Source organism: Hesperophylax consimilis, chromosome 17 (genome assembly GCF_061612785.1).
Source record: "Hesperophylax consimilis isolate HC1 chromosome 17, BYU_Hcon_1.0, whole genome shotgun sequence".
Lineage (NCBI taxonomy): Eukaryota > Metazoa > Arthropoda > Insecta > Trichoptera > Limnephilidae > Hesperophylax > Hesperophylax consimilis.
In genome coordinates, this window is record NC_142852.1 from 20,479,792 (window position 1) to 20,492,941 (window position 13,150).

Here is a 13,150-nt window from a genome sequence, read left to right on the forward strand (position 1 = left end):
ATTATATTGAGTTTACATCTCCCGAAAATAATGACAACATTACTTTTACCCACATTCTTGTAAGGCTGGTATCATTGTAAACCTGCGCGCGATACCTCGCGCGGCAAATAATTCATTGATTCATTCTGTCTCCAGCGGTCTAGCCGACGGTTTATCCTTAAAATCTCCTCTAGCATACGCGATCTGTTTGTGTTAAAATAAAAACTAAATTCGAAATATCCGAATTCTCATTATTACACACCGAGAATAATCACGCAACCTTGGATTCTGCGGATTGGACAACCATAGAATCATTCAGTCAACAACCCATTTAAATTGGCGATAATCACAATCCTCCAAAGTACAATGTAGTATACTTGCGGAATATTTCATGATAGAAGATATTCTCAGTGTCGCCTTGGTGTAAGACCACCATTTAGAATTGAAACGTTGCTTGAAATAGCTTTAGCTGTGTTTGGTGACAAGATCTGAACAGCCAGGTACGTCTCCACCTTCCTCTTCCCTCTCCACTACCTTCAGCCTCACAACATACAACAATTGGGGATGTTATAGTCTCACTGGCTCCAGACCGTTGGGAGCACTTGTTACTCTTGTACGGTATTCACATAAAAAAATCCTTAAAGTTTTATCAATCATCATCCATTTTTGAGTCACCAACACTATCAAATTATTTTAGGTCTGTAGATACTGTCATCTTTTTGCAGGATTGCAAAGTTCCATCCGATATAGTTAGCTTCTCAGGTGTAAATACCCATCTATTTATATGCGACATCTATTGACTTTTTCATAAGTCTAGAATGAAATGAATGAATTTCATTCTCGGTAAGACTAGAATATTTTGGTTTGTTTCCGAGATGCGTGACTAATCTAAATAGTTTGCAACAAACTCGCTATCCGCGTCTGTCTGTTTGTGCGCTTAGTTCTTCTAAACTACGCAACCGATTGTGATAGGGTTATCATTATCATTTAGAAAATTTTTTTCGGAAGGTTTACATATATAATACATACATTTTATATGTATAGAAAGTAGAGAAAAGCCGATGTTTTGTAACCAAATTGTAAAAATATGTTTTCGGACACTACATTGCTAACACTGACTAAACCTTAAGAGATACATCAAAATAATGTACTACGGAATTGTACATCTTAAAAAAGCCTACAGGAAAGTCTAAGGTGGTATTCGTCTATCTCCTAAGGATAACCCCCAGCAACGCCAGGAGACGTCAGTGGGTCTTTAAATAGTAAAAAATAAAGTTGAGTTCTTCTAAACTACGCAACGGTTTTTTATAGGGTTTTCAATATCATTTAGAGCACAGGTTCCCAAAGTGGTCTATATGGACCCCCAGGGGTTGATATCGGCATGCTGGGGGTCTATGTAAGCGAGAAGAAAATTCGGGGGTCCACAAGATTCAAATGAGGGTACATACGAGCGGACCCCCATTTACCTCAAGTCAACATTTAGGAGTTCCGTAAATGACACAATACACCTAACACAAATATAATAGACTGAGAAATTACTTATACTGCATTTTTATATTTCGTAAATTTGTTAATTTAGGTATATAAATAGAGTCTACGTTCCTGTTCTCGTCAGAATTAATATATTCAAGCAAAACATTGCACATTTGAAGCCGCGAATTTTCCTAGTTCCCCAACTTGTTTTTGAAAAACGTCCAGGGTAATAATGACGTTCAACATTTAACTGCAATTCACACAGACTTAAAAACTAAGTTTGAGGACATTTTGACTGTGGAAATGCAACGTTGAAGAATCGGATATCATGTGACAAGAAGAACTGACCGGAATAAGCACTGAAAAAGAACTTAAGGGGCAGTTCTGTAGGGCCAGCTACAGAAAGAAATTCCCGTTGCTTATCTTGCTTCATTTTCATTTGGTGTAATACCTTTTCCCTGGACAGGCAAGGGAAGGGAATATTTTTACAAAAAAAAATTAATGATTATCACATGGGACCTTAATAGTTTTAGGAAAATTCAATATTCAGCAGTCAGGGAACCTCTGATTTAGAGAATGTCCTCCGGAAGATTGATATATACAATACGTGCTATAGAAAGATATTTTAGAGAATGTCCTCCGGAAGATTGATATATACAATACGTGCTATAGAAAGATATTTTAGAGAATGTCCTCCGGAAGATTGATATATACAATACGTGCTATAGAAAGATATTTTAGAGAATGTCCTCCGGAAGATTGATATATACAATACGTGCTATAGAAAGATATTTATAGAAAGTAGAGAAAAGTCTAGAAACGCCGGGTATAGGTCAGATAGTCTTTAATATTTTCATTGAGAATTGTTGATATTATGTTAGTCAATAATTAAAATGCGGTTTATAAGCTTCTATAAGTTACCTCTAACAGAATTGCAATCGATTTAAATTTGTACAAAAACTAATCAATTACAATAAAAAATATTTAAATCAAAAAACGCATTCTACTTATTCATTTTCCTCGAAAATATTTTTCTGAATATTTTTTATATAATGTACATCACTTTATTTTGTGGAACTAAATCCCATTGCAAATCGAATTGCCAAGGCGCTGATGATACCAGTCCTAAGGCATACATCATGATAGCTTTTTGTTTGACAAGCCCCCAAAGGGCACACAAACTCCAACGGCTCGGAGGGCTTTGAAGCAGAGAATGGACGGTTATCTCGAGAGTATTTCCTCCTGGGGTAAAAATAATCTCGTCGAATTTAATGTTTCAAAGATCCAATCCTGTCTGATTACGTCTAAAAGGGATCCAAATGATAATCTAGTCTCCTTCAACGGAGGCAATCTTCCGAACAGGCCTTCCATTGATATGCTTGGTGTAACTATAAGTGACCAGCTCAGGTACGGGGGCTCCATTGAAGCCAGAGTAAAGTTGGCCTCTCAGAAGCTGGGCGTACTGTACAGGGCCCGCAGATACTTTAATAGTACACAACTGCTGACCCTGTACAAATCGCAAGTGCGCCCTACTGTCGAATTTGGCAGCCATCTCTGGTCCGGAGCCACTAAATACCTGAAAAAAACCCTTGACTCATTCCTTGACTGTGCAAAAACGGGCGATCCGTTTGATAGATTCCCCAATCTTAACAGGAAGATGCTCTGAGGAACTAGCGTCATTGATCCCTTCGGCACCGGTGCGTAGTCAGGATACACGACAAACGCGCGCCCAAAATTTGTACACGGTTGACATTTGTCACATGAGAACGGGTCGCTTCTACGATTCGTTCTTAAGTTCAACAGCTCGGCTGTGGAACGAACTGCCGGCCTCTGTGTTTCCTCCCTCCTACAACATGGGACTCTTCAAGACCCATGTTCACTCCTTCCTCTGCACAAAAAGACCCTCCACACAGCATCCCCAAAGATGACATAGGCCCTGAGGGAAATTATTTTCTTCAGGGCCTCCTGTGTGGAGTTAATATATAAAAAAAAAATACCCATTGTAAAAATACAAATCATTAGAAAATCTATAAATCTCCGTCCAGGACTTTTTAAGTCCATGGTGCGTTAGGTATTCTAATGCCGCGTTCACACGAGGACAATACTGTCCAACCAGTCAGTGGCTGAGTTGGCATCGCGTTTGGGTCAAACCTGCGCTTCGTCCGTTCAATTCCTTGGCTAGCTATATACTCCATCACGACAAAAGCAACATTTTCCGCCGCTGTGGGTGGTAGTAGGAGATTTTCAAATATTTTCAGGTTATTCGTAACTCGGGAATGTTTGTCTTTCTTTTAAAAAAAACATTTATAAATACATAGTCTTGAAAAAAAAATTTCAAGTCACCTTTCAATGGGCTAGACTTGCTTATCTCTTAAACCCTACCACTCTGGGAATGTAATTATTCCTACCACGGGGTACTGAAGTACCCCGGGCAGAAAAAAATTAATAAAATAAAAGTATTTGATATTTTTTTTAAATATTATTTGTATTATGGCAAAGTAATAAGAAAAGACAATAAAATTTATTAATAAAAACTAATAGACATTTTTGTCGTCACATGAAGGACAGATTTTGTATTGATGGTCAACACAAATATGGCGGCGACAAGTGTTACAGACAGATCGAGATTTTCTGTCCTTTGTGCGCGGACAAAAACAGCAGCGACCAGGTTTGAGATTATAAAGGACCGGCCTATGATCTTCACTATGAATATTCAAGACTGCACGTATAGTTTCTCTGATATCCCGGGGTAAACTTGGCCATTGAAATTTTGCTCTCATATGAGAATGTATGAGTGCCATTGACAAACTCTTAAGAAATTCACGCCGTTTGGTTATTTTCTCTTTATCAATGTTAGTTGACAGTTTGAATAAGACCCAAGAGTTGACAACAACGGCATTTAGCAACCTGTAGAAGAGACACATGGGCCACCTTTTGGTCTTCCTGGACGTTGAGTACTTCTTACAAAGTTGGTCGAACACATCCACCCCGCATTTTATTTTATTACAGAAATGTATTATTTCTGGAAGGTACATTTCATTATCCTTGTCAGGGCTGTCATGCATGGTGGACAGCATGATTTCAGTTTTTTTCTTAGCTGACTTCAGAGGACAATACGACAAAAGTGTGAGAGGTCCGTCGTAGGCAAACATTGAGGTGCATCTTTCTCAATTTTTAGTGTTCAAGTATACACGAGGAATTTCTCTTTTATTCTTCTTTGCAGTTCCAACTAATGTTATCCCTTTTTCCAGTAACTTCTTGGCCGTGGGTATAGACGTGAACCAATTGTTACATATCAGGTTTCTGTTAAGACCTTGTACGGGAGCAGTCAGTTCCATAACATTATTATATTTTCTGTACAGAACTAATGGAGAATCTAGCACACGAACCAAGCGCCTATCTTCTTCATTTATACCAGCCCCATCATTGCCAGGCACTAAATACTCTTCATCTCCTTCCACTTGATCATCGTCTTCATGAGATGGGACTTCAGAATGGTCCCAGAAATCCTCGATAACACCGTCGGGCTCATCTTCTGAATCTTCTCCTAGGTTTAGCTCTTCGTCGTCAGAAACCAACAAAGCAGCTGCAATTTTACCCCCCCCCCCAAGACTTCGAGTCTGGGATTCCATATCTGAAAACAATACAACACCTCATTACACTGCATACACTGTCATTACATTCATAACACATTATTAGTCCATGAATGTCTCGTTACTGGGCGCAGGCCCTCTCTATCAACACTGTACTGTAGCCATTATCACAAAGTAAAGTAAATCATAAATAATGTGTAAACTTACCAGAGAGGTGTCGAAAAACAACTTCAGTAATTCAAGTATAACTGGAAGGAAGAACTAACACTATTCCTACCACGGGGTACTGGGGTACCCCGGAACACCTGTGGACGCGACTGCACTTGCCGGGAGGTCACGGCTTACCAACGTACTTACGCGCCATTTATCGAGAGTAGATTAGCCAGAGCGATTTTTGCAACAGTGCAATATTGTCAAAATTGTTGATATTTTAAACACCAGGGGGGTACTCCAGTACCCCAGGTAGGGTTTAAGAGTTATTCATTATGATACTTGTATGTCAGGACGTTTATTTAGTGATCTCGTCCTCATTACAGCCAATTAAACACATTCCAAGTATATACTTGATAAATACTCTCGGTGTATAATAAAGATTCACCATTAACTTTCCTCATCTGTGGTGTGTATTTACTACACAATGCTTCGAATAACTTTAATAAAATATAATAAATTCTGGTTTCAGATTTTAGGTATTCCTCAGTTATACATTTATGCACTGAATTAAAAAATAATATTTACACAGTTTTCAAATTCAATTAATAATCAGATAATTTTGTTAAGAATGGGGAAAAATACACTAATACGTGTGACACTGCTACGCGAAGAGTGTGCGAGGAAATGACACGCTATTGATGTCCCGCTTTAGTTCTCTATGCGGGAACATGAGAAATCCACACGTCCGCAGTTGTATTTAGACCATCGATACCTACGACCGCATAGCTGTGTGTGTGCGTCCAGCGACCATGGCCTATCCATCCAGCACCTGCGGCCAGTCGTTAGATAAGGACTTCTCGCACGTTTTTTTAGCATCTGCCGATGGTTTTTTCATGTTTTCAGCAATTAAATTACAATTATTATCACTTTTGATATAAAATATAATAAACATAAGCGATTAAGATTAACTATGAATATTCATATTTTAACAATATTAAATTGCTTATTTTGAGATGTGTGTTGACTACACAGCACCGGAACGCGTGGATTTTTTAGCACAGTAAGGGAAAGGTTGGCAGAAATAATACGAGAAGAGTACGGAGGTGGAATACCCTATGAAGAAATAGATTTTGATCTCCTGGATGTTAAAAAAGAATTTTTGGAGCATAATGGAAAAATTCAGCTAACGGAGGCTAAACACAAATTTCCTCGAATTGCGTTATTTTTAAATCACGACTTCAAATAATCCGATTTCATCGAATAATTTAATTTTAGTTGTAAAAAGGAAGCATAGTTTGTATTTATAGTCACGATATGCATTTATCATACTGTTATATCTGCCTTACTTTGCAGATTTAAGTGTTGGGAACTCTTTGTAAAAAGTAAAAGGTTCTACTTATAATTGTGTTTATTTACGTAACATATAATAGGTCTGGATTTAGCTACACTGTTCATTACCCGATGGTTGGTAATTCTCTGGTTCGAGAAGCTTGTTCCCTGTTAATCTTATCTCACAAGTATTTTTTACACTCTAGTGACATCTGTCGGACTCTGGAGTAAGCTTTATGACTAGCGCCATCTATCGCTTAGTAATAATAATAATAATAATTAAAATAATCTTAAAATTCTTAAAAATTCTTAAATTCTTCCAGGATGTGGGGAGATTAGTGAGATCCCACACATCCCATAGAGGATATAAGTACAGATAGTATTTACATATAGTAAAATAAATAAAAAGAGATTAAAGAATTAAAAATTAAATTGAAAATGAAATTAAATTAAAGCAGAGAAGCACCTGAATCCATCGGATCTAAGATTGTGGGAGGAAGTATCTTTCTAAAATGGTCTTCAATGCTCGATCCTGAAGTCAGACGGGATTCTATGATAAGAATGTTTCTGGAATGGTTTATCCTTTCCCTCAGTCCTACAATCCTGGTTCTAAACAGAGCTGTAAATTCTGGAACTCGCCCTTCTGTAAACATTGAGGAGGCACTGCAGTGCCTGGGGAGTCCGAACATCAATCGGTAAGCGTTGTTATATTGCACCCGGAGCCTTTCCATTGTTCTTTTCTTGAAATTAGCCCCCTTAAATACTCAACTTTATTACCATACATCACACATACTATTGTGATGCACTTTTTATCATTCATTACTTCCATTACAATTACTGTTGTAATACATACATTGTTAAACATATTCGCTTCTGATAATAAGTTATTGCCGTATTTTATAGGGATCAAATTCACGTCGGGTATAATTAAAACTGTACACAGTTTTAAAAAGAAATCTCTTCTAGGTGCAGCCTTCGAAATTAATCACACTAATTCAGTTCAATAAAAAAGCAACGGAAAAAGATGGAAAAATTCAATATTTTTCTCATGCACTGAGTGTGACCGAAAACTTACTTTCAAGACAAGATTAATGTTACACTTTCGCACTCATACTAAGGAAAAATCATTCTCGTGTTCTTACTGTGATTATACATCTTCACAGAAGTATAATTTACTGATACACATTCGCACACGAAGGAAAAATTGTTCTTATGTTCTTACTGTAATTTTTCATGTTCACACAAGTCAGACTTAACGACACACATTCTTACCAATCCAGAGGAAAAACACTTCTCATGTACTAACTGTGATTAAACATCTTCACAGAAGTCTAACTTAATGACATACATTCTTACCTATCCAGAGGAAAACACTTCTCATGTACTAACTGTGATTATACATCTTCACAGAAGTCTAACTTAATGACACACATTCTTACCTATCCAGAGGAAAAACACTGCTCATGTACTAACTGTGATTATACATCTTCACAGAAGTCTAACCATACATTCTTACCTATCCAGAGGAAAAACACTTCTCATGTACTAACTGTGACTATACATCATCACAGAAGTCTAACTTAATGACACACATTCTTACCTATCCAGACGAAAAACACTTCTCATGTACTAACTGTGATTATACATCTTCACAGAAGTCTAACTTAATGGCACACATTCTTACCTATCCAGAGGAAAACACTTCTCATGTACTAACTGTGATTATACATCTTCACAGAAGTCTAACTTAATGACAAACATTCTTACCTATCCAGAGGAAAAACACTTCTCATGTACTAACTGTGATTATATATCTTCACAGAAGTCTAACTTAATGACACACATTCTTACCTATCCAGAGGAAAAACACTTCTCATGTACTAACTGTGATTATACATCTTTACAGAAGTCTAACTTAATGACCCACATTCGCACTCATATTAAGGGAAAACCATTATCATGTTCTTACTATACTTATAAATCTTCACTGAAGGCACACTTAGTATCACACATTCGTACTCATACTAAGGAAAAACCATTCTCATATTCTTACTTTGATTATACATCTTCAAAGAAGTCACACTGAATGACACACATTCGCACTCACACGAAGGAATAATCCGTTCTTATGTTCTCACTGTAATTTTTCATGTTCACTCAAGTGAGGCTTATTAACACTAGAAAGACCGAAGCGGTCATTTTGACCGTTTCTTGATGTAATATGACGATATTTTGCTTAAAATTTATGGTAATGATCTGATTTTTTTTTACTTTTCATGATTCATGTTTTAACGACCATTGTGAAAAAAACAGGTAAGTACCTTATTTATTTATCGAAATATAATGATTTATACCTACAAAGACCGCCGCGGTCAATGTGACCGTTAGGGCCATTTTAAGCTGGGTTTGTTTAGGATCTTCTTTATCCAAGTTACGCTCGCGGGGTTTATAATGCTAGCCACCTGTATATTGACTTATTATGGTTGACATTATGGGGACCCCTCATATTCAAAGAAACTATGAGTAAGAACAGGTTCAAAGAAATTGTGAAATATTTGCGTTTTGATTTGCGAACTACGAGATCTTCACGACTGGCAACTGATAAATTTGCACTAGCATCGGCAATTTGGAACAAGTTCTTAGAAAACTGTAATCTGTGTTACGTTCCTGGTGAAAATTTGATGGTCGATGAACAGCTTTTTCCTAGCAAAACTCGTTTTCCGTTTACTCAGTATATAGCAAATAAGCCTGACAAATTTGGAATAAAGTATTGGCTTCTAGTGGACTTAGATACTAAATACCTATGTAATAGATTTCCATATTTAGGTAAAACTGTGGAACGTTCAAATGAGTCATTACCAGAATATGTAATAATGAAACAACCGTTTCTCAAAAAGGGACGAAATATCACAACTGACAATTTTTTTACTTCGATGAAGCTGGCAGAGAAATTATGAACTGAACAAACAAGTATTGTCGGACGATGAGAAGGGCCTGGAGAGAAATACCAGCAGTTTGCAAAACCGTTTGTACTCCACGTTATGAATAATTTATTTTGAAGGATAAAAATGGTACTACACTAAGGACGGGTTGTTTCGGAGAAGTTGAACAATTCATCGAATTTCAACGTTCATTTTCAAGTTCTGTGAAAGATTTTTTAAAGTTCTGTTTTAATTTCAGTTTTGTCAAGCACCTAGCCTATGATGATATAATAACAGAACTTGAATAGGACTTTCACAGAACCCGGAAATGAACGTTGAAATTCGATGAATTGTTCAAATTCTCCGAAACAACCCGTCCTAACTGTTTATCTAGGAAAACCGAAGAAAAATGTAATGATATTGAGTACAGTACATCCAAACTTTCAATTTGGCGACAGAACAAAGAAAATTCCCGAAACGATTGAATTTTACAATTATACAAAATATTGTGTCAATATAAATATTACGTAAGAGCTGGAAGTAGAAGGTGGCCTGTGCACGTTTTCTACAACATACTTGATCTAACCGCTATAAATGCATGGATAATTTATAAAAAAATATATCTTGTCACAATTTTATTCTATAGTTTGTTGGAGAACTAAGGACAGCATATACAAATAGCAGAGCTGGTGCAGTTGTGTTTGCTTCTGAAAAATTGACAGAAAGGGAACCGGAAAATAAAACTTCTAAAAGACAACAGTGCCAAATTTATAAAAAATGTAAGCAAAATAAAACAACCGACACATATGATAATTGTAAGAAATCTGTTTTCGGAAAGTGCCTCGGATATTATAAAAAAAAACAGTTTGTACTAAATGTGCACCTAATTAATTAAAGTTTATCATTTTTATATATAATTATTGTTTAATTTATTTAATATTATGCCAAATATTACAAATATTACACAACTACAATAATAATAAACTCGCATGTTATCAGCGGTCAAAATGACCGCTGTGGTCTTTATAGGTATGGAGCAGTACCCGGTCTTTCTAGTGTTAAGGTACAAACGTTCTGTAAGAAGTACCGGATTCCAAGAACAGTTAAATTTAGCCCCGTCGTACATCTGCCCTGATGATGGAAACTGTTACGCGAGCATTGTCCGAAACGTTGTCTAAAGAACAAGCAAGCGCTAAATACCCAAAAATGGAGTATGTTTTTTTATTTATGTTTTCTATTCAAGGGTTATAACGGTGTTGGTAGATTTTTGGTCCCGTTGCATACAATAATTTTCTTGGCGCGCCTTCCAGAAAAAACAAGCGTGAACAAAGAACAACCCGGGACATTAATCACGAATCATGACATATATTTGGTTGATTTGAATTTCATTATTGGTGACACAGAACAAGGTGCCTCACAAAATCAAGAGTACGCCATTGTCATTACTTTCAGTACCACAATGGCAAAGAAAACACGATTTTTTTTCGCTCTAAATATTATTATTTTTTTATTATTTAATATACATTTTTTTGTGAAACCGCGCAAGAGTCCCAACCTTTTGAAACCAGTAGGACTATTGAATCCTCACTCGGCGTATGTTGTGAGGCTGAAGGTAGTAGGCAGGGGAAGGAGATGGGTTAGAGGAAGGTGGGGAAGTACCTGGCTATTCAAATATGGTTACACAAACACTGCTAAAACCATTTCAAGCAACGTTTGAATGGTGTTCTTACACCGGGACGGTACTGCGAGTATCTTCCACCTGGAACGTACCGTATTTTCAATTAGTTTTTTGTGATAAACACAAATTAATCAAATAAAATTTACTTGCGCACGCCAGGTTTGTAACTCACGACCTCCAGCCTACTATTCAAGAGCCTTATCCCTCCACCATGGAAGCCGTCAAATTTCATAAAATATTTAAAAAAAAAATTGTCATTGCGATAGTTACGTTTCTTTGGACAAATTGTATAATTCCTTCTTTGAAATATTTGCACTACACAGAAATACGTGCATTGAAGAAAACAGAAAAAGATTCGAACTCGAATTTTCCTAGATTTTTTTTTTGAGATAAATTTCGGAAGGCTTTTTGTGGTAAAAATTTTAAAATTTCAATCAATTCTTTATGAGGTCAAAACACATTTATGTTCTTTTTATTATGAAGTTAGTCAGGCGTTGGTCACGATATTTTAAATAGGCCAAATAACACCTGAGAGAAATTGGGCTGTTTGCTCAAGCAATAATAATTGAATATTGCAAAATGTGGGACATCCATTTATAGACTCATCTCGAATTTTCGGTAAGATCATTTGATTTTTAATTCCTTTGTTTGTGGTGTAATGTTCTTTGTTTGTGGTGTAATGTTTCGCAAGCAAAGATAATTTTAAAAAAGCATATGTTATATTTTTTGATTTGTTCTTTGATTGTAGGTAATGATCGATACTTCATCGTTTAGAAGTCCAATTATATTATTAACAATACCTCGCATCCAATTTCTATTGATTTATAACAAGTTTCTCGTTAAACTGTTTAAATTTTAAAGTTCTAAATAAAATATATGTAGTTTTTAAAGATAATTTCTAATCATTTATTATGCCGAAACGTCAATTTAATGAAATCCCCTCGATAGAAAAAAATAGCAAAGTAAGCTATGAAAATTATTAAAAACACGTTTTTTCTGTTATTTAATATGTTATAGACATGAAAATATTCACAGTGTATCTTTAAATGCAACTAAAGTATATAAAATTTTAGCTCTATTTCAAACGATTGGTGTATTAAATATTTTCACAATTTTTGCTAAATAATTATCGTTTTTTTTAAGACTAGCGCTCTACTTCTATCATTCGTATTTACATTTCTCCTTTTCAAATCATTTTTGAACTATTACTACGGAGCCTTAGGGTAAAAAATACTCTCAAAAATCAAATTACAGCATGGCTGGCATTGATTCTAAATTCATATTTGATTTACACATTAATGACATTAAGTCCAGATCACTTAAAATGATAAAATCCACATTATTGCAAATATGAAAACATTATGGAATCGGTTAAAAAAATGCTTAGACTATTATCTTTAAAATGTGGACTGCATGACCATCTTAGATCATACGACGCACGTCGTGAATACTTTAAGATTAATACACTTAAAATAAGAAGGCAATTGACTGACTAATATGTTTGCATAAAATTATCCACGGCCATCTTGATACCTCATTATGTCTTAGCAATATTGAAATAAATGTCCCCAATTCCCATTGTTTAAGACACCATAGCATTTTTCACCTGAATATTTTCAAAAATAATATCACCTATTTTAGCCCTCTGACCCAAATGTGTCGACTGTGTAATAAAATTGAGTGTGCTGAAGTAGATATTTTCCTCGATAATCTATACCAGTGCTCCGCAACCGGTGTGCCGTGGCACACTGGTGTGCCGTGAGCCGGACACAGGTGTGCCGCGGTCAAATTCAATGTATTTGAAATTTTACAATATTTCATTATGTATTTCATACACAATGACAAAATATTTTTCATTGTCTGCAGATGCTGTTAAAAGACGTATTCACAATATATTAGAAACACTGATTAGAAAACTGTTATTGGCTGAAAAAATTGCGCTTCAGATCAACGAAACAACCGATATTAAAAATAAAGCACAGTTGATAGCTATTGTACTTTTCGTTGACGAGGACTTTATTAAA